Raw genomic sequence first — 18,536 nt, forward strand, 5'->3', positions numbered from 1 at the left:
CCAAAAACCAAAACCAAAGAAAAAAACCAAAGCAAAGCTAAACTGAAATTAAACCAAAACAGGGTGGTGAACAAAGGTATTAAATTATATTTAGATGCTGTTGCCCGCCTGAAGAGCCCCACAAATGAGCTCTGACTGATCTATGGTTAAAAAAGGGGAGTAGCGAGTATAAGATACTGTTAAAGTGAGAGTAGCTCAAAAGTGAGAGGTCAGGCCCACTGTTGTCTGTCCACTTATGGGAGCTGCTGTGGAAAACACTTTGGTGTTTTGGTTTATACAGATTAAAACTGACGAAGATGCAATTTTTCGCCTTTAGATAAACAAAAAATGCAAAAGTTTGAAAACACACTCTGTCAGCAAGACTGAGGGGAAACAGGCATTCTTACACATTGGTCGTGGGAGTGTAAATGTAAATTCGTACAATTCACATGAGAGGCAGTCTAGCAAAAGTAGACAGGCATCTACCCTATAACCCAGCAATTCAATGAAACAAGGTGAAAATTACATATAGAGAGGCTGCTTTGGCATAATGGGATAAAAATATTCATTTGCTTGTATGTGGATAAAGAACCACAGGAAAGACACATACAGAACTAAAAACAGAGATTTCAGAGAAGTAGAAATCTGAGGATGACTTTTTTTATAGACCTTTTCCTAAAGACTTTTAGGTTCACAGAAAAATTGAGCAACAGGTACAGAGATTTCACATATACCCCCCGCCCCTACATACACATAGCCTCCTCCATGTCAACGCCCCCACCAGAGTGGTACATTTGTTACAGTAGATGACCCTACATTGACACACCATTATTGCCCCAAGTCTGTAGTTTACATGAGGGTTCACTCTTGGGTTCTACATTCTGTGGGTTTGGACAAATTTATGATGACATGTATCCACCATTATAGTATCATCAGACTGGTTCACTGCCCTAAAAATCCTCTGTGCTGCTCCTATCCATCCCTCCCTCCCCCCTAAACCCCAGCAACCACTGATCTTTTTACAGTCTCCATCATTTTGCCTTTCCTAGAATGTCATCTAATTGGAATCATACAGAATGTGGCCTTTTCAGATTGACTTCTTTTACTTAATAATATACATTTAGGTTTCCTCCATGTCTTTTCCTGGCTTGATAGCTTATTTTTTTATAGCGCTGAATAATATCCCATTGTCTGGATGTACCACAGTTTACTTATGTATTTATCTATTGACAGACATCCTGGTTGCTTCCAAGTTTGGGAAATTATGAATAAAGCTGCTGTGAACACCTATGTGCAGGTTTTTGTGTAGCTAAAACTTTTCAGCTCTTTGGGTAAGTACTAAAGAGCACAGTTGCTGGATCACATGGTAAGGGTATGTGTAGTTTTGTAGGAACCACCAAATTGTCTTCCAAAGTGGCTGGACCATTTTGCATTCCCCCCACCAGTGAATGAGAGTCCCTGTTGCTCCACATCCGCCAGCATTTGGTGTCATGAGTGCTTTGGATTCTGGCTGTTCTAATAGTTATGTCATGATGATCACTGTTGTTCTAATTTGCATTTCCCTGCTGACGTATGACGTGGATCATCTTTTCATACGCTTATTTGCCATCTGTATATCTTCTCTGGTGTGGTGTCTGTTGGCGTTGGCCCATTTTTTAAGTCAGGTGGTTTTCTTACTGTTGAGTTTGAAGAGTTCTTTGTGTATTTTAGTTAATAATCCTTTACACATGTCTTTTTTTTTTTTTAAGATTGACATCTGAGCTAATAACTGTTGCCAATCTTTTTTTTTTTCTCTTTTTCTTCCGAAATCCCCCTAGAATGTAGTTGTATATTTTCGTTGTGGGTCCTTCTGGTTGTGCTATGTGGGATGCCACCTCAATGTGGCCTGACGAGCGGCGCCATGTCCATGCCCAGGATCCGAACCAGCGAAACCCTGGGCTGCCAAAGCAGAGCACGCGAACTTAACCACTCGGCCACGGGGCCAGCCCCCATAGGTATGTCTTTTGCAAATATTTTCTGCCAGTCTGTGGCTTCTCTTTTTGTTCTCTTGGGAGGATAATTTGTTTCCTTTGCTCCTTAATATTTGATTTTAAACATGGGAGTCCAAAATTTAATAGTATGGTTTGAGGGGGAAAAAAAACTTGGTTGAGAATTTGCCCTGAAAAAATCTGAAGTGTTTAATAAAAGTTAAGTTTACTTCATATTTAATAACATTTAAGTTATAACAATTGCAACTATGTGCTCATTCCTGGAATAAACAAAGAGTCAAGTGTTGATGGAGAGAAGTTTGGGTATAAATTTTCTGACAAAATTATATGTCAACTATAATGACATCTTTTGGTTCACTCCTAATTGTACAACACCATCATAAAGGTGGTCATTTTTTTATGAAAAATATTTGAGAGTTTCAAAAATTTTCCCAGGAGACTGACTCTCTTAATTATCCTTCTTTTGTGAAGGGCCTAAAACATCACTACCCCTGTTTGTTTTCTCCCCTTCAAATATAACTGGCCTAACTCTCTGACATCCTCCTTTGCTGTTCCATGAGTGATTTGAGTATATCTCCAGCATCAACTTTCTTGGCATCTGGAAATCTTTACTCATGGACAGTCAACAAGAGAGGCCAGCAACAAGACTGTTGAAAGGAAGGTCAGGAACATGCACCCCTGAGTGAAGCAGGGAGGGGTGTTTGAGAACATCACCCAAGGGCAAATCTGTCTAGGGAAAGAGTTCATGTGTTTTCAGTTGTACGAGGAACAGTTGGATCATGGGTGGAAGTGTGACTCTGTTATTCTCTTTATGTGGAGATTAAGTATGGGTAAAGGCAATGCGTGTGGGTGCCATGCTGACACATGATGAAGCCGTCACAGCGATCAGTGATGTAAGCAGTGAGTTCTTTAGTGAGTATCATTGTGTTGATGGCCAATGCAGCTTCCCTCAGCATCATCCTGCCCATGGAGGGCCTGGGGTAATGGGGATCCCAATGGTCCCTTCCCACAGTTCAGTCGGAACCAACTGAGTCTTTTATGGCCAGGAAGGAAGTCTCCTAGCCCCCACACCACCAGGGCCATGAGAGCTGCGGCCGCCATCCCTTCCAAGATGGATGAGGCGTCTCAGGACCTTTCTGCTCACCTCTGAGAAGGAGGCCTGTCCTAGGGAGCAGGTGTGGATCTGGTCAGGCCTCTTTGCTTCATACCATGCAGGACTGACACCTGACCCTTCTAAGTCAGCACCTTTCTGATACCTACTATGGGGCTTTAAGAATGGTTAGTGGTTACTTTGGGGGGGGCATACTGAGTAGGAGGGACATGGGGAGCCAGCTAGGCAGCTGGAGATGACCTGAACATCTTGATCTGGTAGGTGGTTCCACAGAGCCATACACGTGTAAAAATTTTATTGAGCTGTTTAAAAAGATATGTGTAATTTGAAATGTGTATTTTTAAACTCAATTTAAAAATATTATTTTAAAATAATTTTTCTAAGGATGAAAAGAGGCCAAAGTAGGTAGTGCTTTAAAAGCAAGTGCTTCCGGTGGTGATGGTTGCAGGACCTTACAAATATACTGAAAACCACCCATTATATACTTAAAATGGTAAATTTTGGGGTGTTTGAGTAATATCTCAATTAAAAATTCCCACCAAAGTGACTCTGTGATCTTTGCAAGTTGTTTAGCTTCTCTGAGCCTCATATTATTCATCCTAAACCCAGCTTGTTTTCTTACTATGTCAGAGAAGGGGGAATGGATATTGGCGACAATTACCGTCTTGACTCTAAGTGGCCTGGAAGGTCTGGACCAAGCCCACCTTTCCGATGACTCTCAGCATCATAACCCCCTGTTCTGTAGTCTGTGCACGAACCTTCTGAGAGTTCCTCTAGTGCGACCTGCTCCCTCCGCCCAGGACGCCCCCTCACCTGGTGAAATCCTATTCAGCCTTCAGGTCTCAGGGCAAGCAGGGCTTTCTTAGGGAAGGCTTCCTTGACCCCTAAAAGAAGTTAATTCCCTTTAAAAATATATCTTCACAGGGGCTGGCCCGGTGGCACAGTGGTTAAGTTCTCATGTTCTGCTTCGGCGGCCCAGGTTCGCCAGTTTGGATCCCGAGTGTGGGCCTAGCACCACTTGGCAAGCCATGCTGTGGCAGGTGTCCCACATATAAAGTAGAGGAAGATGGGCACGGATGTTAGCTCAGGCCAGTCTTCCTCAAAAAAAAAAATATATATATATATACATGTATCTTCACAGAATCCCAGTCCTTCACTTCAGAGCAGTCACGCGTTGCTTAATGACAAGGATACATTCTGAGTAGTGTGTCATTGGGTGGTTTTGTCATTGTGTGAACATCATAGAGTGCACTTACACAAACCTAGATGGTACAGCCTGCTACACACCTAGGCTATATGGTGCTGATCTTATGGGACCACCATCATATATGCGGTCTGTTGTTGACTGAAACATCGTTATGTGGCTCATGGCTGTATTTCAGCTGTATTTTTATTACACAATTATTTGATTAAACCTTTTTGCTCTGCCATATGTAAGCCCCATGAAGGCAGGGGATGTGTGTTTTCGCTTACCATGATGTCCTTTGCGTAGAAGAGTGTGAGCTTTCCCTCAGTATTCATAAAATGGATGAATGACTGAATCAGAAACCCTGACACAGAGGTGCAGAGGCCCTTTTGCAAGTTCTTTCTGCTGTTCCTTAAAAGACTTGGAATCTGCGTCTCGTCACTTCTAGTTGAAAATATCACCAGATTCACATTTTTAAATTAGTTCAAAGTATCAGAAATGTTGACCTTGTTCATACCTCCATGTGCCACCTGGCTGCACATTAGAGTGGCATCTGCACATTAGGGTGGCGAGAAAACCCATGCGCTGAGGCAGTAATTCGATTGGACGTGTAGGAGGCAATGTTCAACTTCAGAGAGGAAAATCATCTCATGAAAACCTCATTGACTGTGTTAAAATCACAGTCCACGTGCCAGAAAACATATGGCGTGACCTTTAGAATGAAACAGGTATTAATTCAGCCTCGAGGCCCCAACGCTAGCTGTGTGGCATTGGACAAATTACTTCCCCATTTTGAGTCTCAGTTTTCCTTAAGAGAAAAACTGGGAAAAATAACTGCCTACTTTCTGAGCTCATTGTGAAGTCTAAGTGTAATAATGTGTAGAAATGACTTTGCACCACGCTTGTCACAACATAACAGCTTACTTCATGTTAACCTTTATTATTATCACAAGAACGTAAGTTACCTGGGAGCAGGGACGATGTTTGTTCTCTGCTGTATCCCTAAGAGCTTAAGTCATGTCTGGCACATAGAAGGCACTTAATACTTGTTCAACAAATACTTGGCGGTCATGGGGGGAGGGCAGAAAGAAGGATGGGAAAGATTTTTAAAATAATGTGACTTTTAATAAAAGAAAAAATAAGGTCACCTTATCCAACAGCACCAGATTCCCCTGTTTATTTAGGAAATTGAGGGTCTTTTTTTCTTTTTTCTAAAACATGATAATATAATGAGGAATAGGATGCAGAATTTGCATGAATGTTTCAGATAAAACTTGAGGCTTCCAGTAGATTTCACGCTGGAGGAAGCTGCTTGAGCCACGCCTTAGAGCTCGGGGAGGCCAGAACATTGCCCTCCTCCCTCACCAGAGGCAGTGAGATGAGCAGCTGTGGGCAGCATATGAGTCTTGTATTTCTTAGCATGGAATTCAGGTCTCATGTTTTGGGCCCATGACAAAGCCAGGTCACAGGTATCTGGCTCCATGTGACAGTTATCCTCCATACCAAGGGAAGATGTGACCCTCCAAAACATGAGACTTAGGGGCTGGGTCCCCCAGGCCTGGCATCTGCTCAGAAACCGAAAAGGAACCATTGATCCTCCAGGTATCTCATGGGGCCTGCAGAGGTGGAGAATGCCCTGGCGGAGCTCCCAGCTTGCTGAACAGCCCAAGCCAGTTTGGGGGGAGGTGAGGAAGAGGACACAGAGGTCATCGTGTCTGTGTGTGGGCACTGGGGGAGGCAGGTGCAGGGGGAAACTCCCAGTTCTGATGTACCCAGAACCTAGGGTGGGGGCGGGGCACAGTTGATGTGTGTGCATTTACACTGTCTGGCCACCAGGGGACATTGTGGCCTCATCTGCGACTAAAAATGCTGCCGCTGCTGCTGACATCTAATATTTAATGAACTCTTATTATGTGCCTGCTCATTTATCCCTCACAACAACCTAATGAGTTCAGGACTCTTATAGATGAGGAAACAGAGGCCTAAAGAAGTTAAGTAAGTTGCTCAAATGACACCGTGGTGGAATCAGAATGGAGATCTAAGCAGTCTGGCTCCAGAGCATGCATTCATTGACTCAACAGGTGTTTACTGAGCATCTTCTGTATATGAGGCTCTGTGCAATTAATAATATAAAAATAATAAATCACCAATACTTCTTAAATACCCACTGGCCTTCAGCCAAAAATATACAATAATAGTAAATATGTATATAGGAAAAAATATATACATAGGAAAAATGATAGGAATAATGATAAATTTAAACTAGCCAGATGTCTCATATGCATTATCTCATGGAATCTTTACAGAAACCCTGTGAAGAATGAACCTTACTGCCCCCATTTCACAGAGAAAGAAACTGGGGTTAAGAGAGCTTAAGTAAGTTTCCACGGTGTAGAGTGGAGATTGGAAGTCCTGGGACTTGAGCCAGGTCCCATCCTTTTCCAAAGCTGCCATGCGCTTAAGCACTGTCGGCTCAAAAGTCAACTTCTCTTTCCTTTCCTTCATGAACATTTACTTTTCAAACCATATAAGTGGTTGGCACTCAACCTGAGCCCCCCATCTGGTTCTGCGCTGCAGGGGGTGAAGGCGTTTATTGTCCTTACCCCGTAGTTCCCGTCCCAGGACTGAGACCAGCTCACCAAGGAGCGGCAGCAGCACGTGAAGTCAGGGACAACCCCATAAAGCATCTGAGGAAGGTGACAAGCGCTAATGGATGGGGCTGGTCCCCCTGAGTGGTTCACAGTGCTCTGCTCCCCAAATCTCATAGGATAACAGAGTGAAGCTTAGGTAGCCAACAGCACTAGCCTTTTCCTCTGGAGAAAAAGCAGTTTTTAGCACAGGCCACTAACAGGTGGGGCTTTTGGTTATATCTTTATGGCCTTTAATGGCTGCACACCTTCAAGGCACCAGTTCTGGGAGGACAGATGCCCCTGGGAGATAATGATGCTGATGTGCACAGGGGCTCAGCATGAGGCTTCTTGTTGTCCTTATTACAGTCTTTGGATACAGGCATGGACACTCTCATTTTAGGGAAGGAAATCTGCTCAGGGTCACACAGCTGGAAAGCAGCACAGCTGGGTCTTGAGCCCAAGGCTCCTGGCCTGGCCTTCAGGGGCCATGAAGGGCTCCCCTGCATGGGAGGCTCACACTGGCTTTGGGGAGCAAGTGCTTCCTCGGCTGCAGGAATGATCTCCCCTGTTCCCGGCCCCCAACCTCTGTCACTTCTCCTTCTCCCCCTCGTCCCTGCTGGAGCTATGATCAGGGTGACCCTGGCACCCTTCGTGGAAGTCCCCAGTCCCTTACAGACTGGGCCTCTGTCCCGTTCACTTCTGGGCTGGTCTGATTTCCACGCCTTCTATACTGGTCTCTCCTTGTGTATCCAGGACGGCCCATCTCTGGGGCTCTTTAGGCAGCCAACAGCATCTAAACAGAATTAATAGGCACTGTTGTTTTGTTGTCTTTGTTTTTGTTTTCCTTGTTTTTTATGAATTCTTTATATTTGTGGTAAAAGACATTTATTTTCCATTATAACAGTGATAGAATATTTCCTGTTTGCTATAAATTTACATAATAATAAAAGTGGTGGGATTTAAAGCAATGATTTTAAGCTGCTATGGGCCTGAACAAGTTGGGGAAACACTGTGTGCAATCATGCAGAACAGCGCCTTAGGGAGCTCAGGACGGGGCCCAGGAGAGATGATCTCCAGTGGGGTTTGTCCTAGTCATCTGGGTGCCTGAGCCCCTGTCCACCTGCTTGGCTCTCCCCGTCCATCACTCCTGGTGCTACCAAGCTCCCTGGGTGTTGTCCCCAGGTCCCCCAGGAGAGAAGCTGATGAACTTTCTCTCTTAAAATGCTCACTTTCCTGGAGATCAATCGTGAGAGTGAGTTTGGATTTTCCCCACTGAGGTTCATAATGTAAAGTTGATGCTAACAGGCAGCAGGGTGACAGACAAGTGACATGTTCATCACTGTTTCAGGTGTGAACCTGTCTGTTTAATCGGGGATGATTTTGAGACCATACAATCTTGTCACAGAGTGGAATTCCCAGGGCAGGTGGAGACGTATTTTATTGGCATGTTATTATGGTCATTATCATTCAGTTCCAATATAGTCTTTGACCCTTATTCTTAAGGGTACTTCTCAATTCCCAAACTTATGGAAATTTCCAGTCTGTGTTTTTATCATGGATTTCCAGCACCATTACTTTATGATCTCAGAACATGCTCTGTGTGATTTCATTCCTCTGAAATATATTGAGATTTGCTTTATATCCAAATAGGTTTAATTTTTATTTAATTTTTGTAAATGTACCACATGTGCTTGAAAATAATGTATACTCCACAGTTGTTTGGTGTAATAATTTCTCTCTGTATATATTTCTATCAGGCTAAGATGCTTTGCTGTTCTAATCTTCTGCATCCCTACTGATGTTCTGTCTGCTTAGTCTGTGAATTGCTGAGAGGGAGGGTAACCATCTCCTACTCTGCTTGTGTATTTGATTCTTTTTGCAGTTCCGTCATCATTTGTTGTATATGGTTTGCACCCAAGGCTGACTGTGGGGAAATCAGGAGAGTTCCAGAAAGAGGGGGTTTGAGTTGGGAAGGACCAGAATCACAAGGTCCTGGAAGGTTCCAGAGAGGAACTGTCATTAGGATCAGGTGTGGCGGGGAATCAGGTCAGGGAGGGGTGTTCTATAAATGAGGTCACATGGGGTCCACTATGATGGAACAAGGGGAAGGCAGGAGATTGGTCAAGAGAGAGTACCACAGTCCCCAATTATCTGAGGGGGATACATTCCAAGACCCCCAGGGGATGCCTGAAACTGTGGATAGTACCAAACCCTATATACTCTATGTTCTTTCCTATGCATGCATACCTGTGATAAAGTTTAATTTATAAATTAGGGCCAGTAAGAGATTAACAACCATCACTAATAATAAAATAGAATGATTACAACAGTGTACTGTAATAAAAGTTATGTGAATGTGGTTTCTCCCTCAAAGTATCTTATTGTACTGCACTCGCCCTTCTTCTTCTTGTGGTGACGTGAGATGATACAATGCCTACCTGATGAGGTGAAGTGAGGTGAATGCCATAGGCATTGTGACATGACGTTAGGCTGTATTGACCTTCTGATCATACTCAGAAGGAGGATCATTAAGCCATGACCGTATCGATGGTTTGATGTCAGGAGCAGACTGTGTCAATGGCTTGGGATCCAACAAAGGGATGATTCATGTCCTGGGCAAGACAGAGCAGGACGGCGAGGGAGTCCATCACGCCACTCAAAACAGTGCACAATTTACAACTTATTAATTGTTTATTTCTGGAATTTTCTATTTCATATTTTTGGGCCACAAGTAACTGAAACCAAGGAAAGTGAAACCGTGGATAAGGGGCACTACGCTACAAAGCATCTGGGTTGCTAAGGCCGCACCCAACAGGAGAAGGCTCAGAGGAGGCTCATCTCCTCCAGCTGCTCCTGAGAGTCCACTTCACCTGTCCTGTGTCCCACTGACCTGCTGACCTACTGACCTCTCTGAAACGTCCTACCACCCCTCTCAGGCTTGGTCTGCTCTGTGCCCCCCACACCACCCCCTCAGCCCTTTTCCTACCCAACTTCTCTCTTTTTTACCACACCCCTCCCTGTCCCCATTCTCAGTTCCAACCCTGCCCACACCCAGACCCCCTCCCCACCCCTGTCCCGCCCCCACCTCCTCCCTGGCACCTTGAGTGCCGCCTGAGAGAACCAGGACATGGAGGCGCAGAGGCTGCTCTTCCTCTTGCTGGGGTCTCCTGGTCACCGAAACTCGACTGTGAGTAAACCTCGGACATCAGTGGTTCCTTCCTTTTCATCCTGCTGCTTCACACTGTGGTTTAAATAACAGCTTCTTTGGATTTCTTTGAGGGGAACTCGGTCCTGTCTGCCAACAGGGGACCTAAGTGCAGGTTTCTTGAGCAGCCTGGCCAGGCTCTGGCCCCTGCTGTCCTCATCGAGTTCTGGGTCAGCCGGCTCTGCTTGTTTTAGGAGCAATACTGTGAAATAGACAGTGAGTTCTGGCTCGCCACTCTAAGAGTTGTGTTTCTAACTAGCTTTGGTTCTCATAGTTTTAACCATAGAACATGCAAGATTCCTCTCTTATGCAAATCTTTTATGCAGTTCAGAAATCTGACATTATGTGCCCTGGTTCAAAATGAAAATGAATGTTGAAAGAAAATATCAATGGTTTTAGATGTTTGGTCTTTAGGATATTCTATACTTAATTTTTATTGGTAGATTAATTCCAGTGTAATTATAATAGTATCTGCCTACCTTAGTTATGCTCATGTCTATATATACTATTCTTATTTATATCTAGAATATAGAATTTTAATTTTTTTCACATTCATTCCTACAGGAAGGGTGTATTTTTGGATATTTTTCAAAGGATTATAGCCAAGTAGTTCATGGAGACACAAAAGAAAACCTAGGCTTCCATTCCAAGGTAAGCTTGTAATTTATTTATTTATTTTTCTTAACAACAAATTGGCTTAGATTCCAACAACGTTTTTCACACAAATATAACAAAGAATCCTAAAATTTATATGGAACAACAAAAATTCCCAAATAGCCAAAGGATTCCTGAGAAAAAAGAACAAAGCTGGAGGTATCATACTCCCTGATTTCAAGATATACTACAAAGCCATAGTAACCAAAACAGCATGGTACTGGCACAAAAACAGACACACCGATCAATAGAACAGAATCGAGAGCCGAGAAGTAAACCCACACATTTATGGACAGCTAATATTTGACAAGGGAGCCAAGAGCCTACAATAGAGCAAGGAGAGTCTCTTCAATAAACGGTGTTGGGAAAACTGGACAGCCACAAGCAAAAGAATGAAAGTCGACCATTATCTTACACCATACACAAAAATCAACTCAAAATGGATTAAAGACTTGAATGTAAGAGCCGAAACCATGAAACTTCTAGAAGGAAACATAGGCAGTACACTCTTTGACATTGGTCTTAGCAGCCTATTTTCAAGTACCACGTCTGACCAGGGAAGGGAAACAAAAGAAAAAATGAACAAATAGGACTACATCAAACTAAGAAGCTTCTGCACAGCAAAGGAAACCATCAACAAAACGAAAAGACAACGTAACAATTGGGAGAAGATATTTGAAAACCAAATATCAGATAAGGGGTTAATATCCAAACTATACAAAGAATTCATACATCTCAACAACAAAAAAACCAACAACCCAATTAACAAATGGACAAAAGATCTGAACAGGGATTTCACCAAAGAAGATATACGGATAGCCAACAGGCATATGGAAAGATGCTCAACATCATTAGCTATCAGGGAAATGCAAATCAAAACTACAGTGAGATACCACCTCACTCCAGTCAGAATGGCTATAATTAACAAGACAGGAAACAAGTGTTGGAGAGGATGTGGAGAGAAGGGAACTCTCGTACACTGCTGGTGGGAGTGCAAACTGGTGCAGCCACTATGGAAAGCAGTTTGGAGTATCCTCAGAAAATTAAGGATAGATCTACCATATGATCCAGCTATCCCACTGCTGGGTATTTATCCAAAGAACTTGAAAACACAGATGCACAAAGACACATGCACCCCTAGGTTCATTGCAGCATTATTCACAATAGCCAAAACTTGGAAGCAACCTAGGTGCCCATCAAGGGATGAATGGATAAAGAAGATGTGGTATATATACACAATGGAATACTACTCAGCCATAAGAAATGATGAAATCCGGCCATTTGTGACAACATGGATGGACCTTGAGGGTATTATGTGAAGTGAAATAAATCAGAGGGAGAAAGTCAAACACCATGTGATCTCACTCATAAGTAGAAGATAAAAACAATGACAAACAAACACATAGCAATGGAGATTGGATTGGTGGTTACCATAGGGAAGGGGGGAGGGGGGAGAGGAAAAGGGGTGATTAGGTTCACATGTGTGGTGATGGACTACAATTAGTTTTGGGGTGGTGAACATGGTGTAATCTACACAGAATTAGAAATACATGACGATGTACATCTGAAGGCTGTATAATATTATAATCCACTGTTACTGCAGTAAAAAAATTTAAAAATAAATTAAAAAAAACAAGTTGGGTTAAAGATTTGTAAGTTAAATTCTATTAACTATTTTTTTAAAAAATGTTTGAAATGTTTTGTCAGGAAAATAAAAAACTCTAACAGTTTGTGAATTTAATTTTTCTTTCTGCTACTAGATTGAGGAATAAGGTGGTGTATAATATGTAGGACTTATTTCAAGAATACAACTTGTTGAATTTTGATATATGTGTACAGCCGTGTAACTATCACCACAATGAGATAATAAACATATCAAACGCATCCAAAAGGTTTCTCAGGCTCCTTCGCCTCCATCTGCCTTCACCTCCCTTTATTACCACACCCATTACCCTCAATGAATGGTGTATAGTTTATAGATTTTTATGTAGTGGAGTCATATAGGATTTTTTTTCACTCTGTATTCTTTAAGTCAGCAAAATCATTTAAATGTTTACCCATAATATTTTATTTATTAATAGTTTGTTCTTTTTCATTGCTGTGTAGGGCTCCTTGATATGGGATATACCACAATTGACTCATTCTCTACCTGAAAAAAGCCATGGGGCTGGTTATTTCCCTTTGGTCATGCCCCTTAAAACATAAACCTGGAGTAGCACCTCTGCAGGACTGTCCAGTGTGTACTTGGAGTTTGCAGTTCCATGATGAACTGGTTGAGAAAAAGCCCAATTGGGAATGTGCTAAAATTTTTTTAAATATCTAGTACATTAATAACAATTATTTTTGGAATTCTCGTTCAATAGAACAATCACTGACGTGGCATTTTGGTCTTGCTAATTACCACCAACATTTTATTATGGGGATTTTCAAACACACAGCAACATTGATTCACTAACATTTTACTAAACTTGATTTATGACATACCTATCCATACATTTCTCTACCCATCCATCAGTCCATCTTGTTTTTGATGTATCTCAAATTAAATTGCAGCCATGAGTATATTTTTTCCTAAATTCTTCAGCATGCCTGCCAGTAACTAGAGTTCAATATTTATTTACATATTTTAATTTTAATGTAAAACTACATAGAGTGAAATACACAAATCTGAGTTTTGACAAATACATATACCAGTATAATCCAACTTCATCAGATATATAATATTACTGTCATCCCGGAATGTTCCCTTACCCTCCTCCCAGTCAGTGCCTAACCTCATCATAGGTTAAGTTTGCTTGTTCTAGAACTTCATGTAAATAAACATGTGCCGTATGTGCTCTTTTGTACCTGTCTTATTCTGTTCAGCACAGTGTTCCTGAGATTCACTCATGTTGTTGCGTGAATTAGTGAATAATTCATTCCCACTGTTGAGCCATATTCTTTTGAGTGAATGCTTCTGTTTGTTTAATGTACTGTCTTCAAGGCAACATTTGGAACTAAGTAAGGTATCTAGTTTTCCAGAACATACAGTTAAATCCAGAGCATTCAGTGTAGAACAGTTCTCAGGAGCAGTCTGCACATACTAAGTGGAAACCTTTGTCTTTATTTACATTAAATGTAATAAAATTAAAATCTAGGATCTTAGAGAAATTACGCATATTAGTGCCATAGACATTATCACCACTTTGGTTTATACAAGCCTCAAAAGTTGATTATTTCTGATTAAAGTCATATTTCTTTTGACTTAATATTTTTTGTCTTATGTTGACCTTCAAGTGATAAAATTCAACTTATCAAAAGAAAGGTGTGATTGAGAGAGATTCCGGCCCAGCATTAGACACAAGAACTGGTAGGGTCCCAGGTGAACTGGAAATTGAGCCCTGCTTCAAGATGCTGCCTACCTGGGAACTGCTCTATTGGCCATTTACTTCTGGAACACTGTCCTTGCTGTGAGTATATTACAGTACTTTTAGGTAGACTTTGAATCATAAATATGCAGGGGGGTTTTATAGTCACTGGCCTTTTCATTTGTTTCCTTTCAGATTATTAACAAGTACACAAATTAATGTTTGAAATGGAAGCAACTTTGTAACATATTCTAATCTTTTTTAATAAAGGACTCAATAAACAATTATAAACTCCATAAGAAAACTTCAAGCTCTAAATCCTTTCTATCAAAAAGAGATAAATATTAACTGCTTGATAGCCTCTTTCATACACTGTTAGGGAATTGTGAATTCTCATAACCATTCTTAGATACAGGTTAATAATATTTATCTGAAACCTTAAAAATGTTCATTTTCTTTTTTTGAATATAATTCCACTTCTTGTAATCTATCCTCATGAAATAATGAATTCATCCTCATGAAAGGCATGCATTTAAAGACCTTGTATGAAGATATTTAATAGGACAGTATTGATTACAGTGAAAATGTAGCAACAACCTAAATGACACTTAGTAGGAGAATTGTTAAATTATTGTACATCCACACAGTGAAATGCAGTCGGCCCTCTGTATGTGCAGGTTCTGTATCAACTAAGGGATCTGAGCATCCTCTGATTTTGGTATCCGCTGGGGGATGGATACCAGATCGCTGGAACCAATCTCCTGAGGATACTGAGGGATGACTGTATCAGGCAGCTTTTAAAATTCGTATGTTTCAAAGACATTTCAGGAAATGGACAATGCTAATGTCAGGTGGAAAAAGCAGAAACCGTGAGCTTCTATACAGAGTATTTAAAAATGTATATGCTTCTATATATACCTAGAATGAAAAAAATGCTGCATGAAACTACCATAGAATGATAAGAAAAAGTACTTATCTGTAGAGGACAAGATAATTTTTTATTTTTCTTAATGTATCTGTTTACAAAATTTTCTGGTTTGATTGTATACTATTGTGTTTAGCAAATGCCCTTTTCTTTGAAAAGCATTTTACTCACCAAACATGTATAAGCAATCTTTTCTCAATAGACCAGGATGAAACTTGAAGACATGGTTAAACTAAGACCAACTCTATGGCACAGTTAACTGATATGCATAACTCACCTTAATAAAGTGAAATGATTTCTGATACCAGACAAAGAAGCATCTTCTGTTCACATTCTGCCATATCCCCTCATCTCTCCACACATTCATGTCCAAGGCATCCTTGGACTTGATTTATATTTTAGGTTCTTTTAATATGTTAATTGTGGAGAGAGCAGGACATGAGTATGTTTGGTGATGGTCCCACCCAATCCCTCAGTTATCTAACATAACTGGGAACAAATTATTCTGTATAAGTGAGCTTTGCAAATGACTGAAACTGACCAAAGTGGCAGACTTTTGGGTGCAAACATTCTAAAATTAAGAACAGATTTCTGAACTTCTTAATTGTAATGGACCTATCATTGTAAATGAATTTTTCCCCATGCATATTGCTTGGGAAATTCCTTGAAAGCAAAGGTCTTTCTTGTGGGTTCCTGGGATATCTTCTTCCCCCTTGCCCAAGGGATTCCTTCAGAAGAAAGAGAATCAGAGTACAACAGAGCTTGGAGCGGGAGAAGGGGAAAGCACTTCATGTTCCCACTGCTTCTCTCATTTGAAATGCCCCTCTGCTCTGATTTTCAGGGGACTCTTGTCTTGGTCCTGATCCTGCCCCTCAGCTGAGTTACTTAACTCTTGCATCCTCATCCTTCCTCTCAGTTGCCATTCATTGCTCCTCCTGCTTGTCACTGCCTGTGGGTAGGGTGTCATCAGGTAGAGGAAGCTCAATGTCTGCTGAGCAGCATGTGATGTTAGAGGAACATCCGTGACTTTCCCATTGGCCTTCTCTGGATGCGTTTCCTGTGAAAACATATTATAAGTGGTGTTTTGATACTGCAGTGATATTCTTGTCAAGTTTTCCAGGCTGAACTCAGCATCTGATGACCATTTATAACTTTTGATTGGGGAAATATGTTCTAGAGGCCAAGAAAGTGTGTCTTTACATGTTGTTTAATTGGGGCCCCGCCTGGGTTTTACTGAGCAGTAATTCAGTGATGTCTTCAGGAGATGACTCAGGTTTGGGAAGACTTTTTGCTTTTCTGGAAATGTTAGCTGTCATTACTATTGTTGCTTGTGCATTTTCTCTAGCCATCTCCCTTTGATTTCTTTTCTTTTCTTTGGTGAGGAAGATTAGCCCTGAGCTAACATCTGTGCCAATCACTCTCTATTTTGTATGTGTGTCGCTGCCACAGCATGACTGATGAGTGGTATAGGTCCATGCCTGGATCTGAAGCTGCGAACCCAGGACCACCTAAGCAGAGTGAGCTGAACTTAACCACTACGCCACAGGGCCAGCCCTTCCTGCTTCATTTCTGATTTGACAACCTTTGTCGTTAGTGATCTGGGAAAGATCATAAGACCTGATTTGTTGGAATTGTTTGTTAGTTGAGCAAATAGTCAACACTGAATAAAAGATTTCTAAGGTGTTTCTGGTGAGTGAAAAGGCATATCTTAGTCCAAAGGTTTTGCCTTTATTTTTGTTGTCTTGGAGGCTTGAAAACAGTCCTGGGTTCTGGACTTTATTATGGCTGTTGGAGTTGACAAAAATAATGCCAGGTGAATGGTGCATTAGCATATCAATTTTAAAGTGTCTGCCATTTCCGTTTTTAAAGTGAAGTAGATTGGTGTGCATTTAGTAGAATGTAAGTAGAGCTTTTGTTCCAAAATAAGATATTTACCTTAATTCTCTTTATCAGAAATGGCTTATGAAATATCACCAATTAAATAGGAAATTCTTTCTTTTGCTTATACTTCCATGAATTTATTATGCTGAACTACACCATTATCATAATACCATTGGATTATTATTTTGACTGTATGGTCAGGAACCGTAGATTTATAAAAAATAATATGTTTCACATTAAATGTAATTTTGTTTCTCCCGCTTCTAGGAAGGCCGCCAGAGTGTCAAGGTAAGATTTCAGGCTTCTGTTTTCTTTGTAATATTTTCTCAATACACATGTTGATGTGGGTTCTAATTCAGCTAGAAGTGAATACATTGACTTCTCAGGTCTAGTTGGTCTGCTAACTCTTGACAATTTTACTATTCCTGGAGACCAGGAGGAGGAACAGAGAAGGGGAGGAGTTTAACTCTGATTAGAAATGTTTAGGAAGCCAGTGATGACATGAGTCTGAAAGTTGGCGGGGGTACTTTGACCTAGCAATTGGGGGAAATGTAAAGATGATCAAGATTCTATATGAGCCTATCAAGAAGCTTAAGGCTTAGAGAAGAACCTAACTACCGCCAGGCAAACTGTGTGTCACAACAGAGGTTTAACCTGTGTTTTCTGAGTCTTCAGTGGAAGGAGCCTCTAAAGCCAGTGGAGAATGAGGCGAAGTGCGTAGGATGCAAAGTGGGGCTAATGCATTCTGCATGGGCTTCATAGACTGTGACGATTAAGTGATGCTGTCTGTTGAGAACCAGGGTGGCTGTCGGGCACACAGTAGGCCCTCAAAAGCTGGTGTCTCTTATGGTGAATGCAGCATTGGTGGTAGAGAGAAGTGTGGCCTGAGGGCAGCAGACCTCTCACGTCATGCAAATAGAAGATAAGTTTGTGCTTTGGGGTCAAACAGTAGAATTAAATGCCTGTCAGAAGATTCTGGAATCCTGGGCCATGTTCTAGGTGCTTTATATGTGTCATCTACGTGTAAAGTGAGTGTTTCATGCATGTTGTTTACCTAGATAGTGGGTGGTAACATTTGCATCTTTGCAGTGATATATCTTGTGACTTAGAGAAATTGTGAGTTATCCAGGTCCTGTAATGACCAAGTGATAAAGCCAAGGTTGTACCCAAATGTGTTTGATTCCAAGGACCTTGTCCTCCTGAGCCACCCACCCTGGTTCTCAGGAAGGGGAATCTGCTGGGCAGCAGAAAGGCATTGGAGGCCTTTGAGTAGCCAGCCAAGTGACATTTAGAAGAATCTCTCTGGAGGCCTGACCCTGCGGCCGGGAGATTAAGTTCACGCGCTCTGCTTCGGTGGCCCAGGGTTTCACTGCTTTAGATCCTGGGCGCAGTCATCAAGCCATGCTGAGGCAGCGTCCCACATAGCAGAACCAGGACCTACAACTAGAATATACAACTATGTACTGGGGGGCTTTAGGGAGGAGGAGAAGAGAGGAGCAAGAGGGGGAGGAGGAGGAGGAGAAGAGAAGATTGGCAACAGATATTAGCTCAGGTGCCAATCTTTGAAAAAAAAAAAAGAATCATCTCTGGGTAATTTTTCAAGGGTGGATGGAAGTGGGGAAAACCTGGA

General features: G+C 41.6%; 1 protein-coding gene and 1 long non-coding RNA gene across 5 annotated transcripts in view; both read left to right on the plus strand.

Moving 5' to 3' along the window:
• Positions 1 to 1,846, plus strand: part of THUMPD1 (THUMP domain containing 1) — a 77,155-nt gene extending 75,309 nt beyond the window's left edge. For all 4 annotated transcript variants that reach the window (XR_006889398.1, XR_006889397.1, XR_006889399.1 and 1 more), the window contains 2 exons: positions 1,213 to 1,310; positions 1,797 to 1,846. The gene's annotated coding sequence lies outside the window, so the exon portion shown is untranslated. The remainder of the gene's footprint in view (positions 1 to 1,212; positions 1,311 to 1,796) is intronic.
• Positions 1,847 to 9,646: 7,800 nt separating this feature from the next.
• Positions 9,647 to 18,536, plus strand: part of LOC124242210 (uncharacterized) — a 32,964-nt gene continuing 24,074 nt past the window's right edge. Inside the window, exons 1-3 of the long non-coding RNA XR_006889401.1 lie at positions 9,647 to 10,081; positions 10,664 to 10,750; positions 14,030 to 14,202. This is a non-coding gene — a long non-coding RNA (uncharacterized LOC124242210). The remainder of the gene's footprint in view (positions 10,082 to 10,663; positions 10,751 to 14,029; positions 14,203 to 18,536) is intronic.

Source organism: Equus quagga, chromosome 7 (assembly GCF_021613505.1).
Source record: "Equus quagga isolate Etosha38 chromosome 7, UCLA_HA_Equagga_1.0, whole genome shotgun sequence".
Taxonomy (NCBI): domain Eukaryota; kingdom Metazoa; phylum Chordata; class Mammalia; order Perissodactyla; family Equidae; genus Equus; species Equus quagga.